The 19336-nt window shown below is 36.4% G+C and overlaps 1 protein-coding gene and 1 pseudogene across 2 annotated transcripts in view; both read right to left on the reverse strand.

Annotated features, from left to right (window-relative positions):
* SEMA3E (semaphorin 3E) overlaps positions 1 to 19336 on the reverse strand; it is a 246189-nt gene that overhangs the window by 108785 nt on the left and 118068 nt on the right. The window lies entirely within an intron of this gene.
* Positions 8816 to 9370, reverse strand: LOC118545579 (elongation factor 1-beta pseudogene; annotated as a pseudogene).

Raw genomic sequence — 19336 nt, forward strand, 5'->3', positions numbered from 1 at the left:
CAAATACCTTTATAACACTTTTATCATGGCTCAATTAACTACAGGATTCCAATAGGTATGACATTCATTTTATCACAAATACAAAGCCTTTAGAATTTATTACTCAAAAGATTAAAAATATGCAGTGCATTAACAATAGTGTATTGCATATTTGAAAGATGCTAAGAGAGTAGATCTTGAAAGCTCTCATCACAAGAACAAAAATTGTGTGATAAAATGGATGTTAACTCAATTTACTGTAGTAGTCTATTTCAAGATATGTACGTATATCATGTACATTTTAAATTTATTCAGTGCTCCATATTGATATGTCTGTTTCTTGATAAAACTAGAAAAACTAAAAAATTGTTTAACAAGTAAAAAAGTGTAACTGGGAATAAGTTTTAATGTGCACAAACTAAAATCTTTGTAAGTTTGTGAATCTAAAAACTTCAATATGTAAGGTAAATATCCTATTTTTTTTTTAAAGATTTTATTTATTTATTTGTCAGTGAGAAAGAGCACAAGGGGGAATGGCAGGCAGAGGAAGAGGCAGGGTTCCTGCTGAGCAAGGAGCCCGATGCCGGATTCCATCCCAGGACCCTGGGATCATGACCTGAGCCGAAGGCAGACACTCAACTAACTGAGCCACCCAGGCATCCCAATATCCTATGTTTTTAAATACAGAAAGAATTAACCTTCATGATCTTCATGTAAAGTGCTATGTGGAAAAGTCATTTTACTGTGAATTTTATATTTACTTCTCTGTGTTCAACAAAAATTCCAAATCTAGAAAAAATATTCCAAAAGTGTGTCCATTTAATTCCTCATGAACACCAACTCACACAAAAAATGTCTCCACTTAATATTGGTTTTGAAAGTCACGTCCAAAATCAAAGCGTCCATGTCTGGAAACTCTCAGGTTAATACAAAGAGGTAACGCATGATAGCATTCAGTTCAGCAGGGACAACTGATAAAGCTGGTGGGGATCTCTAAGAGATTTCAGTTGATTTTTGGTTCGTGTTTATGTGTTCATGCCCACAGCAGAAATCACAAATGATTTGTTTCAACTAACATACATTTAAGCTTAGAAAGTCACAATCTGACACACCTCTCACGTGTATTTGTTTGTTTGTTTGTTGAAGGTATTTAACTGCATATGGCAGTTCAGGACTTAAGCTTGGTAAGTGATGTAAGAGAGCCTTCGATGATGGTAATACTGCCCCTAAGACTAGACCCTGCAAGCTGAAAAAGTCCCGAAGAGGCTCCTTTGGGAAACACTGACAAGTTCGAAGACAGCTTCATCTTCCGAAAGTCAAAGCCTAATGCATCTGACAGAGAACAGGGAACACTGGTGACCAGACACTAAAATCCAGAGAGCAGGACGAAATGTGACCAATCTGTAGAGCATTGAGCTCACTCTGCTCCTGAGAACAGAGAGATGAAGGACCTTTTCTCGCTCTGTTAAAAATGTATCTGGCGTGCCTCGGTGGCTCAGTCGGTTAAGCATCTGCCTTCAGCTCAGATCATGATTTCAGGGTCCCGGGATGGAGCCCTGTGTCCACTGAACCCTGTGTCAGGCTCCCTGCTCGGCGGGGAGTCTGCTTCTCTCTCTGCCCCTTCCCCTGCTCATGGTTGCTCTCTCTCTCTCAAATAAATGAAATCTTTAAAAAAATGTATTCACGGTCTATATCTCTACTCTGAAACTGTAGATGTCCAAAATTCTGTGGAGTAGGGCTAAGTTTAAACCCTTAGTTTAATACACCTGAAATTAATGTAACATTGGGTGTCAACTATACTCAAATAAAAAAAATTAAAACCCTTTAGTTTAAAATAAGAAATATTGCTAAAATCAAAGTATCTCTTATAAAGGTAAAACTAATGATACTGAGTCATTAGACTCTTCACCTAAAGAATCTGAAAACAAGTTTTGAGGGAGGGATGCAAAGAATAATGTGTTTTATTTGGGGAGGAGGAAAGAGGAATGATCAGGGGTTCTGAATCCTGGAAGACAAATTTTTCCCATTTAACAATTTTGTCAAGGTAAAATCATGTCACTTTTCCTTCCTTCCTAGGCATCCACTAACAGCAAGAGATGTACATTTTAGGGATTTGATACCATAACAAAAATATGGATCAACACTGTCTATTGCCATTACACCTTGCCTTTACATATGATCACTTATAGCTTTATATCAGGGCTGTTAAATGGACTCTTTTCCAGAAAATGTTCCCCAGTTATTCCAATAGGTTGCTAAAACTCTCCAAGTTTTATGCACAGTGAAATCATTATCTGAAAGGATGCAATTAAAAAAGAATGGTTACACATTATCGAGAATTAACAGGCCTCTAAACCAAACACAGTAAGGTGCAGAGGTTGGGTGATTAAGTTTGCTGGAAAATGACAAAGTGATGAAAGGAATAAAATATGAGAGTACACCCTGAAGTGTTGCCACAGTGGAATGGTCTGTGCCCATATTAAAAAGTCTGAATTCAAATGAGGCACTCCAGGAATCTGTTCCATCTAGAGATCACCTTACTTATTTCCCAATGAGGTCATTGGAACCTCATTACCCCTGTATACATTATAGAGAGATAGACATTAACAGTTACTTGTTTTTATGACTTGTCAATTTCTGCTACGCTTACTATAATTCTAATAGTCTATAGGTGGTAGTTCCTATTTGTCTGTAATAATAGAGACTGATTACTGATGCATCAAGCTTATTTTATTCTGGTGTATCACCTTTTATTCTGACCCATCTGCCCATTTTGGTAGCCAGGTCTATCCCATGAGATCACAAAAATACACTCATGCATCTATGGAAAAAGAGTTTGGAAAATGCAAAGAGAAAAAACTGAAAGTGCGTCCAACAAATGCAAATTTTTAAAAATGTTCATTTCTTATGGCCTTTACATTTATCTTTTTTTCCTCCCCACAACAGTGAACAACCACAGAGTAACCGTTTAAATTGCCACTGTCCTGGGGCACCTGGGTAACTCAGTCGGTTAAGCGCCCCACTATTGATTTATTGAGATCAAGCCCCGCCTTGGGCTCCACACTCAGTGTGGAGTCTGCTCGTTCCTCTCCCACCCCCTCTAACCCTTCCACTGCACTGTCTCTCTCTCTCTCTCCCTGTCTCTCTCTAAATTAAATAAATAAAACCTTTTAAAAAATAAAATAAATCACCACTGTCCTTTATTTTAGTGATAAACTCAGGTGCCCAGAAATTAAAATAACCACCCTATAGACATACATAATTACAATGAAAAATCACTCAAATTACCAAAAAAACATGAGAATTAAAGTACAACAGGTGTGTATGTCATAACAAAAAGTCCTGTAGACTGAGAATCTGAAGAGCCACATGCAAGTCTTGGCTTTGCCATTAATTACCTGTGTCACCTTGAACAACCATCTAGCCTCTTGGTTACACCAACTAACATTTCTATTGATGGTTTCCTTACATGTTAATCACCATTGCACATTCAAAATCTTGTCATTGACTAAACTGCATTTCTAAAGTGGAGGTCATAAAAACATTGTAAAAAAACACACAGATATTTTAGAGTCTTCCAAAGCACAGCATAAAACCTGTGTTTTGGAAGTGTAACCAATGGAAGGACCATAATGAACAAGTGTAAATATCACATGTGCCATATTCAAGCTTGCCTAAAGGGAAGCAGTCAAATTATTTATGACTTTCATATATTTAAATGATTATAGGGTCTAAGAATACTTTTTTAAGTTATAAGGAACTTTGGATCTTATTTTATTTATGTTGCCTATTTTATTTATGCTGCCAAGATATGTTTGGATACATTAAGTTGAATATCATAGACATGCCTTAGGCAGTAAGTCAATAAATTTCATTTCACTTATGAAGACACTTCCTAGAATAATTCCTAAAGTCACTTTACCTTTACAAACTTGTAAGACCCAATGAAGAGACTACAGTTTTCTTTAAACATTTTCACAAAATGACAGAAGATTATTGAGTTGCTTCTGCAACTTTCCACTTTGACCATCACCATACAACACAATAGTGCCAAAAACAGATTCCTAAGAAGTCTGGGCTTGTAGCTAGATATATTATTTCAGAATCATGATACTGACCAAAACGTATCAAAGTGATGGTTTATATTTTTCTTGTCAATTTCCGCAGGCATAAATCCTGATTGTGATCCTTAATTTTCTCTAAGACCAAAACTGTCTTCTTAACTGTGATTCTCCAACATCCTTGACTTTAAGTCAAGAAAGGTTAAAAGTATCCATTATGAGTAAATTCTATAATAGAAACATTTTTTAAAGGCTATACATAGTAATACTTCAATACTAACTCCAATTTCCTACTCTTATTTAACTTTCCTCTTCCCAGAACGGATCTGAGATGACTTATACAAATACCTTCAATTGAACGAACAAATACAATGCTAGGGTTATCAAGATGATAAAGGGAAAAATAAGGAAAATAAGATAAGACTGGAATTAATTTTATTAGCTGAAAGTCACTCTTTAATATCCTTATGTATTGTTGAAGTGAATACCAAAATTGACCCCAGACTTCCTAAAATTCAAAGTAAAAATCACTATAACACAATAGAAAAACTGTGTCAGTTGCTTAGGAACATTGCTTGTTGTGATGGCTAATTTTATAGATCAATTTGACTAGATCAGGATTGCTTAAATATTTGGCTAAACATTATTTCTGGGTATATCTGTTAAGGTGTTTCTGGATGAGATTAGCATTTAATGGATGCACCAACTAAAGCATCACGGGAGGGTCTGAGTAGAACAAAACGTGGAGGAAGGAAAAACTCACTCCTTTTTTTCCCCCTGCCTCTCTGATTGAGCTGGTTTCAACTGCCCTCAGACTGAGACTTACATCATCATCTCCACCGGTTCTTACACCTTCAGACTCCGACTGAACTGAACTACCAGCTTTCCTGTCTGTCTGTCTTACAGACAGAAGACTGTGGGACTTCTTAGCTTCTGTAATTTCGTAAGCTAATACCTCATTTTATACATATCTCTTACCGGTTCTGTTTCTTTGGAGAACCCTACTAATACACCTGGTATTAAGGACTAAGAGAAACTTCTCCCGAGGTCCTCTTAATGGCTGAACAATACTATGATGGACACCCAACCTCACTAAAAAAAAATAAGTTATCAAGAGCCACACCTCTGCTTGTAATTACATGCCTCAGGGCAAGCCACCTGAATTCATATCAGAGTGCAATCTACTGAAAGTGACTTTATGGTTATGGGTGGCCATGTTAGCATAGACATTAATGATTTCAATGAATAGAGATTAAATCAGGGTAATATAGGTCCAAGGATGGAAAAACCAAGCCTCATATTAACTGGAAAACCAACAGGAGCACAAGGTAGTTTCTTTATTGAGAAATGGTGTATCTTTGCTTCTTGATTTTCTTAATGACACTCCTTCACTGTACTGATCCTAAAGGATTTATTCATCGGTTTGCTCATGCTAAATAGATGTACATTAGCTCCCAATTATCTGACCATCCAGCTCCAACCCCACCAAAATACAACAATAATTTTTGCATCTTTGAATTCAAATTCCCAAGGAAAAGAATGTAATTGACTTAGCCAGTGTTCACAATTCATAAACCACTGGCTTTCTGAAGACTGGCTGCTTTGAGATCAATTAACCACCCATGGTTAAATGAAGAAGCCATGCGGTAAACAGTGTGGTCCCTATAATTATGGGGGGTCAGAGCTGTCACCATTAAGTACATGTATCAATCCCATAGACAAACCTATCTGTTTATATTTATGAATAAATGTACAGTAACATAAATTCATTACAATTTGTATTTCCAGTAGACTGAATGAGTTGACCTGTGGCTTACAGACATTCAGTATAATCTCGCCAAGTTTTGAAGAACACCTTCAAATATGAAAATCTGGGTTTTTATTTTCTGATCTTGAGCCATCCTTCCTAATAATAAGTGAATTGTTAAAATCCCTCACTCAAGTGGAGAATAAACCTTACTGTCTGCACCGAGAATATTACTTGCATTTTTGTTCTCTTTTGGGAAACATTCATCTATCTCATCCATATGAAATTTCTAGGAATTAAAATAGGCTTTATTTGTAAAAAGAGTACTATAAAAATAAAAGCAATTAATAAGACAAGAGCAGTAAAGTTTGATAAACTATGGAATTCCAAAATTTAAAGAAAGAAACAGAAACAATTATTAGGGAAAAAGCTGGGGGAAGTATTTAATTAGAGCATAGATATAAAAACAAATTATTGATAATTCAGTATGCTGAAAAAGAAAGAAAGAAGAAAGAACTATCACCTCTGTTCTGAAAACAGGCATGTCATAATAGATGACAGGCAAAAACAAATTCACATAAAAAGAATTCAACTTCATTAAATATATAAAGAAATGTGAAAATATCATTTTAAAGGGTATTTTAAAAAATTACAATAATCAGTAAAAATGAGGTTCAGTGTATTGCTATTAGGACTCTTTCAGAGGCCAATGTAACACTTCTGTATTACCAAAATTTTTCCCAGTGAACATGTATTACTTTATTTAAAACAAATTACATCCTAAACAAAAGGGAGAGGGGGGAGAAATGACTCCTCCTTTTATGCAACCAAATTTCCTCATATTTCCCAATACTGTTCCTCTCAGCCCTGACTCTCGAGGGGAGTAATAACTGTTAATATTTACTGAGTAGTTATATGTCACATACTAAGGGCTTGGCATTTATTATCTCATATGGCACTTCCATGAAGTAGGTAGGACCTACCACTATGCCCATCTTCTAGATGCAGAAAGAGGTTTTATGAGATTTGGTGCACAGTTAGGGTTATTTGCTCATTGTTAGTGCCAAAATTTACACAAGAGAAGTTGAATGAAGAGCTTTGCCATGAAGAATGCATGTGAGATGGGGTGTCTATCACCACTATGAACTCACATAGCTTAGTCATCCCCCGTTCTCATCTCCAGAGTCAAGGAGCAAAAAGACTAACTTATTAAAAGCTTGTTCCTTACTAACAAGGACTCCATAACCTATTATAGGTAAAACTCCTCACAGAAACAACTAAGAAAAATCTAGTCTATCAAGGGATTACAATGTGTCTGAAGTTGAAAGTATTTTTGTAGAGCCTGATATAAATAAGATAAAATGGAAGGTTTTCCCAACATTGAATAGTTGTATTAAGTAAAAATAACTCAATAGCAGCAACATCAACAGGAAAATTCAGATTAATATCAATTTTAATTTTAATTTCCTTTCATTTGTATTTTATCAACTATCTCAAATGACTACAGAAGTTTTCATGTTGTTGACTTGTCAACTGGTGACGTTTTCCACATTGTACATCTTTTTTGAGAAAATGAAAATGTTTTTACTTAATTTACTACAGAGTTCCAAGATGTACTGGAAATTTAAAGGTATAGACTAAATGCAAAAGAAACTCAAGCAAGAAGCTTCCCTCCCATGAGACTTTTTCCTCTTCTTAGCTTTCAAGCCAGCACTTTAAGTCATATTAGTGATTTTAGCTCCAAATTACAGCCCATGGACTTGGCATATTTACCAAGCAATGGCTAACTTCTTTATCCGTCTGCACTGCTTCAAGCTGCCTAGATGAAAGAATCAGAAAACACACAGGAAGAGGGAGACAAAAGAAACTCTAATCTCAGGTAATCTCCAGAAAACACAGTGCAAATAATGGACAGCGCTGACTCGGGTAAAAGGAGAGAGCTCATCTTGAGTTCTTCCTACTCCAAAAATAACATGAATTACTTGGGGGAGGGGCTGGACAAAAACAAGACTAAATTGAGATGCACCAACTCAGAGTTCATCCGGAAATTTTCTCAAGAGGGAACTAATCATTATTGCTAAGCTGCATGCTAATTATCAGCTGTCAATGAAGATATACACAAAGGATTTAGTCACTTCCTCTCATGGCCTTCCTTTTTTAACCTGCAAGGGAAATAGTTTTAAAACTCATTGGCACCAATATGTTACAGAGACAGTTCTCTTCACTTTGTCAAAATATATTTAAATTCCACACGCCCATGTGTAAGAAGGGGGAGGAGGGGATACACATTTTTCAGTTCTCAAACAAAAACAGGTTTCCAAGGGAAGAGTGTTTTCTTCTCGAATACACACTTCGTCCACTGTCACCTGCAAAGTAGCGACTTCCTGAGACCCAGGAACTTAAACTTTTCACTATTTCCTGAATCAATCCATGTCTTCAAGTTAATTCAGCAACAAAATACTGAACTGCATACACAGTAAGCACTGTTAATGAAAATGAAATAGAGAAATGAAGTAACCATTAGGAATTTTCTTTGACTTCTTAATGGTCCAAAAAGGAAAAGGTTTCTTACAAAATGCTTTGATGATTTTGACACATCCGATCAATGATGACTAATGGTAATAATATTGAAACAGAGTGGTAAAAAAATAAGCAATTAACTTTTTTTTTTTTTTTTTTTTTTAAGCGCAAACAGGGGATAGCTCAGTGGTTTGCTATTGCTCTTTCCATCAATGGAGTGGCTGGCCTTCATGCATTCTCTGAACTTTTCGATTCTATCTTAACAAGGCAGAGGTCCACAACAGGCCCTATGGTGCCCCAGGTTTTAACTATTAACCACTTCCAAGGAAAGCAAAAAGAGTTGAAATGTACATGTGAATAGTCTAGGCATTAAATAGCCTTTTATTTCCTTGGTCAAGGAAAACAAGATAGTGTCAGAATTTTAAGATTCTTTGTCTTCCTATCTTATATAAATTATTATTTAGCATTATACATGTTATTCTAGTTTTTTTGTCTTTTAAGCTTTATTTAAGGGCAATGATCTATGATGTAGATTTTAGATCTTATTAAAAGCAGCCACGTCCATGGACTGCACATAGTCCTCAAAAGCAGTGGTCCATTCCTCCAGCATATCTGTTCCAACTTTATCATCTTCCACTACACACTGTATTTGAAGTTTTTTAATTCCATATCCCACTGGAACTAGTTTAGAAGAGCCCCAGACCAAGCCATCTGCCTGAATGCTTTGGACGCACTCCTCTAGTTTTTCCATATCTGTCTCATCGTCCCAAGGTTTCACATCTAGTAATATGGAAGACTTGGCAACAAGTGCAGGTTTTTTGGCTTTCTTTGACTCATACTGTGCAAGGTGTTCCTCTCTTAGCCTCTTCGCTTCTTCACTTTCCTCCTCCTCATCAGATCCAAAGAGATCAATGTCATCATCATCTTTATTATCTGTAGCTCCACTTCCTGTGGTGTCTTCCACATTAGCAGGGCCATACTTGCCCAAAGCCTTCTTCACTCCTGGAAGGCTGGCCTTCTCCTTTTCTTAAGACTTGATGTGATTATACCAACGGAGGGCATATACATGTTATTCTAGATTATTGGTGTCTGAAATCTACAAACGCAGGTCAGGAAAGGACAAGGCTACAAAGATTCATTGTCTATCCATGCGCCACACATGTATTTGTGTGCATGTATTTAAATTATTGAACAAAATCATAGAATATAAAGTGCTATTACCTAAAAGTGAATAACTAAACAATTTAGTTTTGATTGCCTCCTAAATGTTTAATTAGGATTCCATTTCATCGGAGGCTAAAGCAGCAAGTTCTGTGTGAATGAGCTTCCTAAACTGAGCCTGTTTGCCGGGCGTACTCTGAATTGGGACCATGGTATGTCATTTACTCAACATTCCTTTAAGGATGTTGTCAACTAGGGCATGCTATTCTAAATGTAATGGGAGGGCTGTCAACGATTTGAAGAGCAATTATATGACCAGATTTATATCAAAAATACCAACTGGTTTTCATGTGCCAGAAGGGGCTAAAAGGTGGATAAAAGGAGGGTTGAAGACTCTTTTTTTTTTATCAGCAGGTGAGGAAAATGGTAGTAGCAAAACAAAGTACCTTGTAAACGCAGAGACCTGAACGACTAAGTGGAAAAAAGCTAGCTATCAAATTTTACACAATAAGGTAAAAGTATGTTTTTATGTTTTTTAAATTTAAGTTATTTAAGATTGAGATAACACACTCACTCAATTTGGTGAAAAATACAAAATATATATGAAGACATCCACTGTATTAGGCACTCATTGGAGGATTTCAGAGAGATATTAAGGATCAATGTAATTCTGTAAAAATAACACCAATCAGATTTTGGCATCCCTCATTTTATTTCTCTAAAATTATTTTATTTATTTCATTTGAGAGAAAGAGCACAAGCAGGGTGAGGGGAAGAGGGAGAAGCAGGTTCCCTGCTGAGCAAGGAGCCCAATGGGGCTCCACCCCAGGACACTATGATAATGACCTGAGCTGAAGGCAGATACTTAACCAACTGAGCCACCAGGCACCCTCTCTAAAACAATTTTAGAGGTAAGGTTTTCCAAGCTTATGTACTTGATAATAATTAGGCCCATTTACTTCTCTTCTCTTCTCCTCTTCTCTGCTCTTCAAGAAAATACATTGGGGTGCCTGGGTGGCTCAGTCAGTTAAGCTTCTGACTCTTGATTTCAGCTCAGGTCATGATCTCAGGGTCATGGCATCAAGCCCCACGCAGGGCTTCACATTCAGTGGGGAGTCTGCTTCTCTCCCTCTCCCCTCCCCTTCCTTGCATGCTCTCTCTAAAGTAAATAAATAATCTTAAAAAAAAAAAGAAAATACATTTTATGATTCAAAACCAGAAAGAACATAAAGGTTTATAATAATAAACTCCCTCCCCCTCTATAGTTCTCACTTCTTTGCCCTCAATGGCTTAACTGTGTCTAGTTTATTGGATATTCTTCCAGAGTTTCTTACGCATATACAAAAAATAAGGTATACGGATCTCTAATACCTTCCCAACTTTGCGCAAAGAACCATGATATAAACCCTGTTGTTTATTTTGCTTTTGTTCACTTAATACATCTCAGAAATCGTTCTGATCAAAACTTAGAGGGTATAGTTGCATGATATTCTATTTTAGGAATCAGCTATTGGCATGCATTTAAATTCTTCCAAATTTTCCCTATTAAAAACAGTACTATAATGTGTATACATAAATATATGTTGATTTGCATATGTGAAAATATATTTTTAAGATACATTTTTAGAAGTTGAATTACTGGGCCAAAAAACCCCATGAATTTGTAATTTTTTTTTTTTTTTACAGATATTACCAATTTGCCTCAGTGGGGATTTTATCAGTTTAAGATTCTACTACTGTAAGAGTGACTGTTTCCTCACAGCCTTGACAATACTATATTATTAAAGTTTAGGATTTTTTGCTGGTCCAATAGGGAAATACAAAATAAATTTCCATTTTTTTTATTATGGGTGAAGTAAGGCATCTGTTCACATAGAGTACTCTGTCTTTATTTTTGCCATTTTTCTCTTTACATTGATAGCCTATTTTTCCACAGGATTATAGTTCCTTTGTCAACATCTGAACTTTTCAAACTGTTAAAATTCTATGTGATCGGAAGTTATGGTTGAGAGATGGAAAGTAAACCCTTAAATACAGAAATGTGTGCTTCAACCACGTTAGAAATATATTTTTAATGGGTTATGTTTTTGCTTTAGTAAATAGAGCTAATTCTTGATTGTCTGGGGTAATTAGCCAGCTTGGCTATTAACAGTTCACACGCGCGCGTGCACACGCACACACACGTTAAGAAGCAGAAGTGGCCAGAGAACATCCTCAGTCTCCCAGAGGCTGAATTTGGCTCTCAACAAACTCCCATGCACAAATGTTCGGCTGGGGAATTATGTGGGAAGAGGCAATGAGTAGCTTTGCCTACAGTGGAAGTGACTTAGTTGCCATGGTGACAATGGTTTTACAACCAGAGGCCTTGGTGAGATGCTTCCTTTCCTGGGACACTGCTATTGATCCAAACTCTTCCATCCTCTCATCCATCCTCCCTGCCTTCAGGACCATGTTTTCCATCTGGCCACTTTAGACTCCAACCCCCTTAGACTTCCTCTAGACTTTTGCTACAGTTCCATTTCTGAAGCTCCCTACTGAATCCATTTTTACTCACTTGGTTTAAACAATTATTTTCTGTCATCTGTGATTTCCCCAATATACTGCCCTTCCTCATACAGATTAACTAGGAGTTCTATTAAGGGCCACGATATAATATTTTCTTAGTCATTAAATCACTAGAATGAAATCTAGGAAATGTGCTTAATATATAATTTACCAAGGCCACTGCTGTGGACTGAAGTTTTATTTATGGCCAGGCTTTTACTGAACACTAGCCAATGAGAAAGGTTCTTTCACATGAAGGGAAAAATGATTCACCCAAAACTGACCTTTAAGCCACCTCTGAATTTGACTCTGCGGGGATTTCTGGACACTTGCTATGAGAAATCCAGAATTCCAAGCAACAGATATTTTAGAAAATATGTGAAATATTCAGTCAAAGCAGAAGTTAGGGAAGCCAAGAATATATGTGAAATACTATCATGTTTTCTGTACTATTAGTCATTGAAAACATATGTCGGGGGTGGGGGACATGTTTCTACAAGTCCTACAAAATGCTCTCGGTAGTCTAACAGTGTGCTACAGGCCTGATAACTGTGTGAACATTTTTCCTTCAAAACATTTTCATATGGTCTATGACACTATCTGTGGTAACAAGGCTTTGATTTCATTTACTCATGTGTTACTTATTTTTTAATGTTAGACATGTCTAAGTGGACTTGTTCACACTCCTATTTTAAAAGCTGTTTTTTCTGGATGATGACATTTCACAATGGCTTGGCTCTTGTTTAATATTTAAAGCTTAAAGAATAATAAAATACAATTCTATTATAAATTTACATCATATTCTGTCAGAATTAGGTTTAAGATAAACAAATGATAGTATTTGGTAATCCATTCCTTCTAACACATGTTTAAACAATCTTGACTTCTGATACTATACCCCCACCAAAAACATGCATTCTGTAAGATGCTTTCTGATTTTTCAAGTTGGCTAATATGTACACAAGTGTAATTAGAGTAATTTGCTATTAAATTATAAATATATTTCAATATTAACTCAGAAATGTTTTATGCTATAAAACTAATGTATCCTCAACAATCTGTATGTTTAACTGAATTTAAGGCATGCTAAGAAGTTAAAAAGGTCTATTTTTTCATTTTGTATTTGATTTTAGTGTTATGAGTAATATAACTTGCTAATACAGAGTATATTTTTTCTTTGTTTTTCAGTTTTACTGGGACATAACATTACTTTAAGATATACAACATAATGATTCGATCTACATATAATATATACCATGAAATGATAACCACAGTAAGTTAATATCTATCATCACTTCACATAATTACAATTTTTTTCTTACGATCTACACTCTTAGCAGTTTTCAAATACACAATACAGTGTGGTTAACTACAGTCACCATGCTGTACATTACATCCCTATGATTTATTTATTTTATAACTGGAAATCTGTGCCTTTTGAACACCTTCATTCATTTCCCTCACCTCTACATTTTTATATTTTTGTTAAAATTTTGTATCTTCCTCTAACAATTTTATTGATCTTTGGCCTTTCACATAAAATATTTTATCTAGTAAATAACCATTACATAACAAAAACAAGCAAATTAACTAAAATCTGCATTATATTTTTACTTTATCACATACTGGTTCAAATATTTGATAAAGTTCTTCAGAGTGAGGTGACTCTGTTTTTTATCCCCAAATCTCCTACTTGTTCAGCCAAGTGTCTACTTGCTATCTTCTCCTAAAGTCTAACAAATAGACTTCTCCAATGTAGCAAATGAAGAATAAACACTTGATTCCCACATATAAACAAATTCCTCTTTCAGTCTTCCACTCTCAGGAAATGGCACTTTTAATCTTGTGAAATATTTGGTTTCACAAGAGATTCTTCTTGTGATTCTTCTTGCTCTGGATGCCACACTATCTATCCTCAACATCTACACTACAACGTCTAGGCTGGACCAGTGAAAGAACCTCCTACTTTCCTGCTTCTACCCTCCCCGACGCCCCCTCCTACGGTTTACCCTGCAGTGACCAGTGACTCATTCCAAATAGTGAGTCATGATGTTCCTTCCTCTGCATAAAACTCTACAACTGTTTCCCAATATCCTTAGATTAAAATCTTAGTTCAAAGTCTACCATGACCTGACCTGTCAGTCGTCCACCTCACCCTGGATGTTGCTCCACTTTCTCCCCTGCTCAGGGAGCTGCAGGGCACAGGCTTGAGACCTTTGCCCTGACTCTTCCCTGTGCCCGATGTGCGCCTCCTCCCTCTGTGAAGTCTTCCCAGTCTAAGGAACTGAAAGTGCCCACCTAGGCACTGGCTGTTGCATCTTTCTTTGGGTCAATATTACTTGGTTTTGTTTTTTTCTGTTTCTTTTTTCCTTATTTATGTATCTTCTTCCTCCTCTGACAAGAAACCAATTCCATCAGAGGAGTGACTTTTTCCATCTTGGTCACTGTGATATCCCCAGAACCTAAACCAGCGCTAGCCGTTTGTTTAGTAGGCCCTGGATAAAGATGTGTGAAATGAAAAGAATTTCTCTGAATCTCAACTCTTCATGTATGAAAGGGTGATAACAGTAACTAATTAGTAGGGTTGCCGTAAGAATCAAATGATTCATAATGGATGGCCAATACGTATGGATTTCTTTCTCCTTTCTTTGATGTTGATAAATTATTGGGCATTTAATGAAAATTTCCCCTGTAAAAATAGGCCTTTCTTAATTGCCTTCTGCCAAGTGGACATAGTTACTCTCTAGGCTTATTATACAGGCTTAGAGTGAAATAGGAAATTTTGCAAGTGCATGATTACTATGATCAGGGTAAACAGCTAGTCTGTATTTTAAGTTAAAACCTTGCTTTGCTACCAACAGTAGGCTGGAGTAATTTTCTGTTCTTTCAGTCCACATGTACCCCAGCTGGCAAGAGAAAATTTATCTTTTAAATCTGCTTTATCATTTATTCATTTATAAGCTCAATCTAAAATACACAAAACTATCTCTACCCTTGAAATTTAAAGTACCAGAAGAGCAGGTACAAATTCTTCCAACATTTTTGCTATTACTATTAAACCTTGAATTTTTATGAGTTTTCCAGTATTTAATTTGGTAGGTTTTTGTTTGTTTGTTTGTTTAAGAACAGAGCTGTCAATTCCTAGACAGGTGCGTGGTTTGACTTGGTGTTAAAACAGCACAGCTAAACAGCCTCTGCATTCTCACTTCCTGACCTCTAATAAAGATCTCCAGTCTCATCTTTATAAAAATAAAGCCTCCTCTCAAGCCATATAATTTAATCCTAAAAAACATCCTTTCTAAAAAAATGACTTCCAGACATCCCATCTGACCATCTAACACAACAAACATTTGTGCCTTTAAAAAATCTGTGCTTTTCAGTCTCACATATTACCATAAAGTAATGACTACTCTGTTACTTGGATACTTTTTCTATTAACATCACATTTCCTCAGGGTTTCAATTCTTACAGAATAATAACTGAATTTCAAATCCAGGCAGAATAAAGGGCAATTTTGTAATCTTTTGACATCCCATTAATTAAATGGGAATTGAATCTACTCATTCACATTATAAGACAAAGAAAACCACACCAATAATACTGTTGGTAGATGTGTATCTGGATACAGAGATGAGGCTATGTGTTATTTGCCATCATCTGATAGCTTTGGAAATGCTAGACAACCACTAAAAGCTCATTTGCTCTGAAATTACATGCCTCAATTGCTGTAGCTGCTGTCATGTGAACCGGATGCCTCTTCATAGGTAATCGGCCCCCCGGGGAGATGGGTTCTCTTCAGATGTGGCTGAGGAACGCCAAGAGGGGAGACAAACCAAAGCTATGTGTACAATTCACTGATGACTTTCTTTCACAAAAAGCTGCCTTAGTGACTAAGCTACTAACAAACTCTTCTTCTGTTTTCCTTTTCCGGCAATCCTCAATGAGCATAGATTCACTTCCCGTTAGAAACCCCTGTTGTTTATAACCTGTCACAGGGCAACAGTACCTTAAAAGACCACCTGTGTTTTCTTTGAAAACGATGAAGGGGAGAGAACTTGCATTCACAGAAAGGCTCTTGTGTGGTAGGTCCTGCGTGAAATATCCAATTTACATAATTCCATTTGCCCTTCATATCACTCCAGCAATGGATGCATAATGCTCCTCTTTTACAGATCAGGAAAGAGAGGCTCACAGGAAACTTAAAAAATTCCTTGGGTCACAACTCAGTTCAAGGTTGATATCTCTGGATTCCTAATGTTATTTTGCTTATTTTGTTATTTGACCATAAGAGAAGAGTTTGTATAATTACATACTTGCTTCATCAACAGATTAGTCATAGGTTTTCAGTACGGCAAATCTCTTAGGAATGTGTTACAGGTGTTTTCCGTATTTCATGCATTTATCAAATAATATTTACCCCTGATAAATGGCCACAGACACCTTTGGAGCAGGCACTTTTTTCAACCTGTGCCTCAGCCTTTTCTCATCATTTGCCTCACGCATCCTAAAGGCTACCTCACGGCAGTCGTGTTTCTGTTGTGCGATCCAATCAAAACAATCAGAAAAAACACGGGTTGCAGCGGATCAGACAAGACAGAGATTAGAAATAAATGAAATAAATGGAAAAAAAACCTATAACCTACTGACTTCAAATAAGAGGAGATAATGTTCTTAAAAATAAAAATTCAATAATAAGCACAGACATCTGTGGTCTGTTCCCAACTCTGCTACTGAATATACCATCTACAGGAGATCTAATGTCCCCACTTGGAGGATGAGAGGAAGAGATGAAATCATCACTGAAGTTCCTTCTAGCTTCACAAACCACATCACAACATGAACTATATCCTCTCCAGTGAGGGAAAATATTGAGTAGAAGTGTCCAAAGGATGCTGTCTAGAATTTTTTAATCTGTTAGTTTTACAAACTGAGAACTGCAGCATTCATTTTAGCTACATGGGAAGATAAGAATTAGTGCTGAAGATACAATTTTCTATCAGGTGAACTCTAATGTCAAAAAAAAGTCTATCACTATCAGTTTAAAAAACAACAAATGTATTGTTACTGATTAGTTTTCCTGCAATTCTTGATAGGCTTTACATATAAAGGGGTAGATATAAATCAAATATCCTCTAACTTCATCCTGGTATCACATACTATGAAAATGAAAAAAAGTCAATTAGGTCATGCTACAATTAGAACTAGAGATCTGATAATACATTTGTAAATTATAAGGCAATCCCCTAAGCCAAAGCCTTACTACTCAGGAAACAACCTGGCAAAAGTGAATACCCTTTCACACATGCTGAGAACAAGAGAAAGGATGATATATAAGAAAAAGTCTGGAAAACTTGGAAGACATTTTTATAGGACAAATTAAAATGTCTTTTGTAGAACTCACTAGAGAAACTTCAAAGATAGAGAAGCAATTTATTAGTAGAGCAAGTTGGAAGATTAAAACCAAAGTTCTGTCATGACATTCTAGATCAGGTCCCTGTTCTATAGTTTATGACAGGACTACCAATCAGCTCCTTTGAGAATCAACTGAATTTCTGAAAATATCTTTCCTGCCAGCTGGAGGCAAGAGTAAAATGCAGCTGAAAAGAGTAACAGATAGCTGCCCTATTCCCAGCCCCCGACTTTATCAGAGTAGATGCCTGTACCCAGGTAACTGGTCATCCATCACCAAGTCAAATATGATTTTACGTGTGCTTGGATCCTTCTGGCAAGGTCACTGCCCCTATCTGGGAAAAAAATTCCATATGAAATTGGGAACAGGAGGTCAATTTTCTTTTCCTGCCATGACCAAGAAGAGATAGCTTCTGCCACTGGAAAGGAGCAAATGCATTAACCTCCCTGACCAGCAGACACTCTTGACAGGGATGATGCAATATTTTAGAATGCTCACGGTTGGTGATTGCTAGGATTTATCACCTTCAGAGCTGTGTGTGTGAGTGTGTGTGTGTGTGAGAGAGAGAGAGAGAGAGAGAGAGAGAGAGAGAAAGATTGAGAATGAGAGGACACTTAAAGAATGTTAATGAACAGGGGGATGGCAAGCAGGAGGTGTAAAAGCTTTCACTTCAACATCTCCACTCTGAAACAGGTGAAAGAAAAAAAGAAAAATGGAAATTAAAACTGATGCAAATAATATCAAGAAACGATCATTTTGGCTGTGGTACACATTGCTAAAAATAATGCAGATTAACAGACACGAGACTGAGGTATTTAAAGCCATCAATACCAGCCTGCTTTTGGAGAACTTATTGATACCAGCCCTGACAGCCTCCTGATTTCCTACTTAAGGAATAAAAACATGTATTACTATACCTGAATTAGTAAATACTGTCAAAATTGCTAAAATGTTTATGTGGAGAACATTCAAGAATATTCAAAAAAATGAATGAAATGACTGATTGGTAACATTAGTTTCTCTGGCAAGAGCAAGATTACTAACAGAGGTTATAATTCTTATAAAATCAATTGCTTTATTTAAAATTCTATAGTCATCCCACTCATGTCTTCAATATTCATTGATAAAGCATAGTATATGTGACATCTTATAAGGTAGTTTGTGATAATAAATTATCTAGACTGAAAGTTTTAGAAGGCATTTATTTAGCACACTTCCCTTAGTAAATAAAGGTTTTTATAGTATATCGGCAACAAATTACCATGGTCAAAATAATAATTTCTAACATAATATAGACTACCCTACTTCTATGACCAATATGACACCATATTTGGGGGAAAAATACACTATATTTGGAATCAAAAAGACAAAAATTATCATTACTTTTTTTTTGATCAGGTAATGGTGAGTCCTCTGAATTTACTATGAACAGAAGCCTAATGCCTTCCAGAGGGACTAATCTAAAAAGCAAGACTGCTTATGTGGTATAATTTGAAGAGGGGTAATGTAGACGGGGCTCTGAGTCCAATTATTTAATCCCCTCCCGGTTTCTCCAGTTATTAAGGTTTTACAACTTTGATATTTCTGGCTTTCAAAAGATCCTATTAAAATTTTGGGACCTCTGGGAGGGATTATACCTTGAACCTCTATCAACTAATAACTGAGCTTTGCCTCAATACTTGAACTGGGTCTCATGTAAATATAACATTTGATGAGCCTAGAGGAAGGGTGTTTCTCAAGTGGAAATAAAGGATAGTATTAGGTTAGGGGTATGCGGGAGCTTTTGGGGGGGGGGGCAGAGGTTAACACCAATACAACGTTCATCATGTTGCTCTAACGGGCCAGGTTTCTAGATTGTGGCACACAGCTTTGCTATGTTGCCAAAATTCAGAGCCACTGAATTGTTCACTTTTG

This window comes from Halichoerus grypus, chromosome 12 (genome assembly GCF_964656455.1).
Source record: "Halichoerus grypus chromosome 12, mHalGry1.hap1.1, whole genome shotgun sequence".
NCBI classification, from domain to species: Eukaryota; Metazoa; Chordata; class Mammalia; order Carnivora; family Phocidae; genus Halichoerus; species Halichoerus grypus.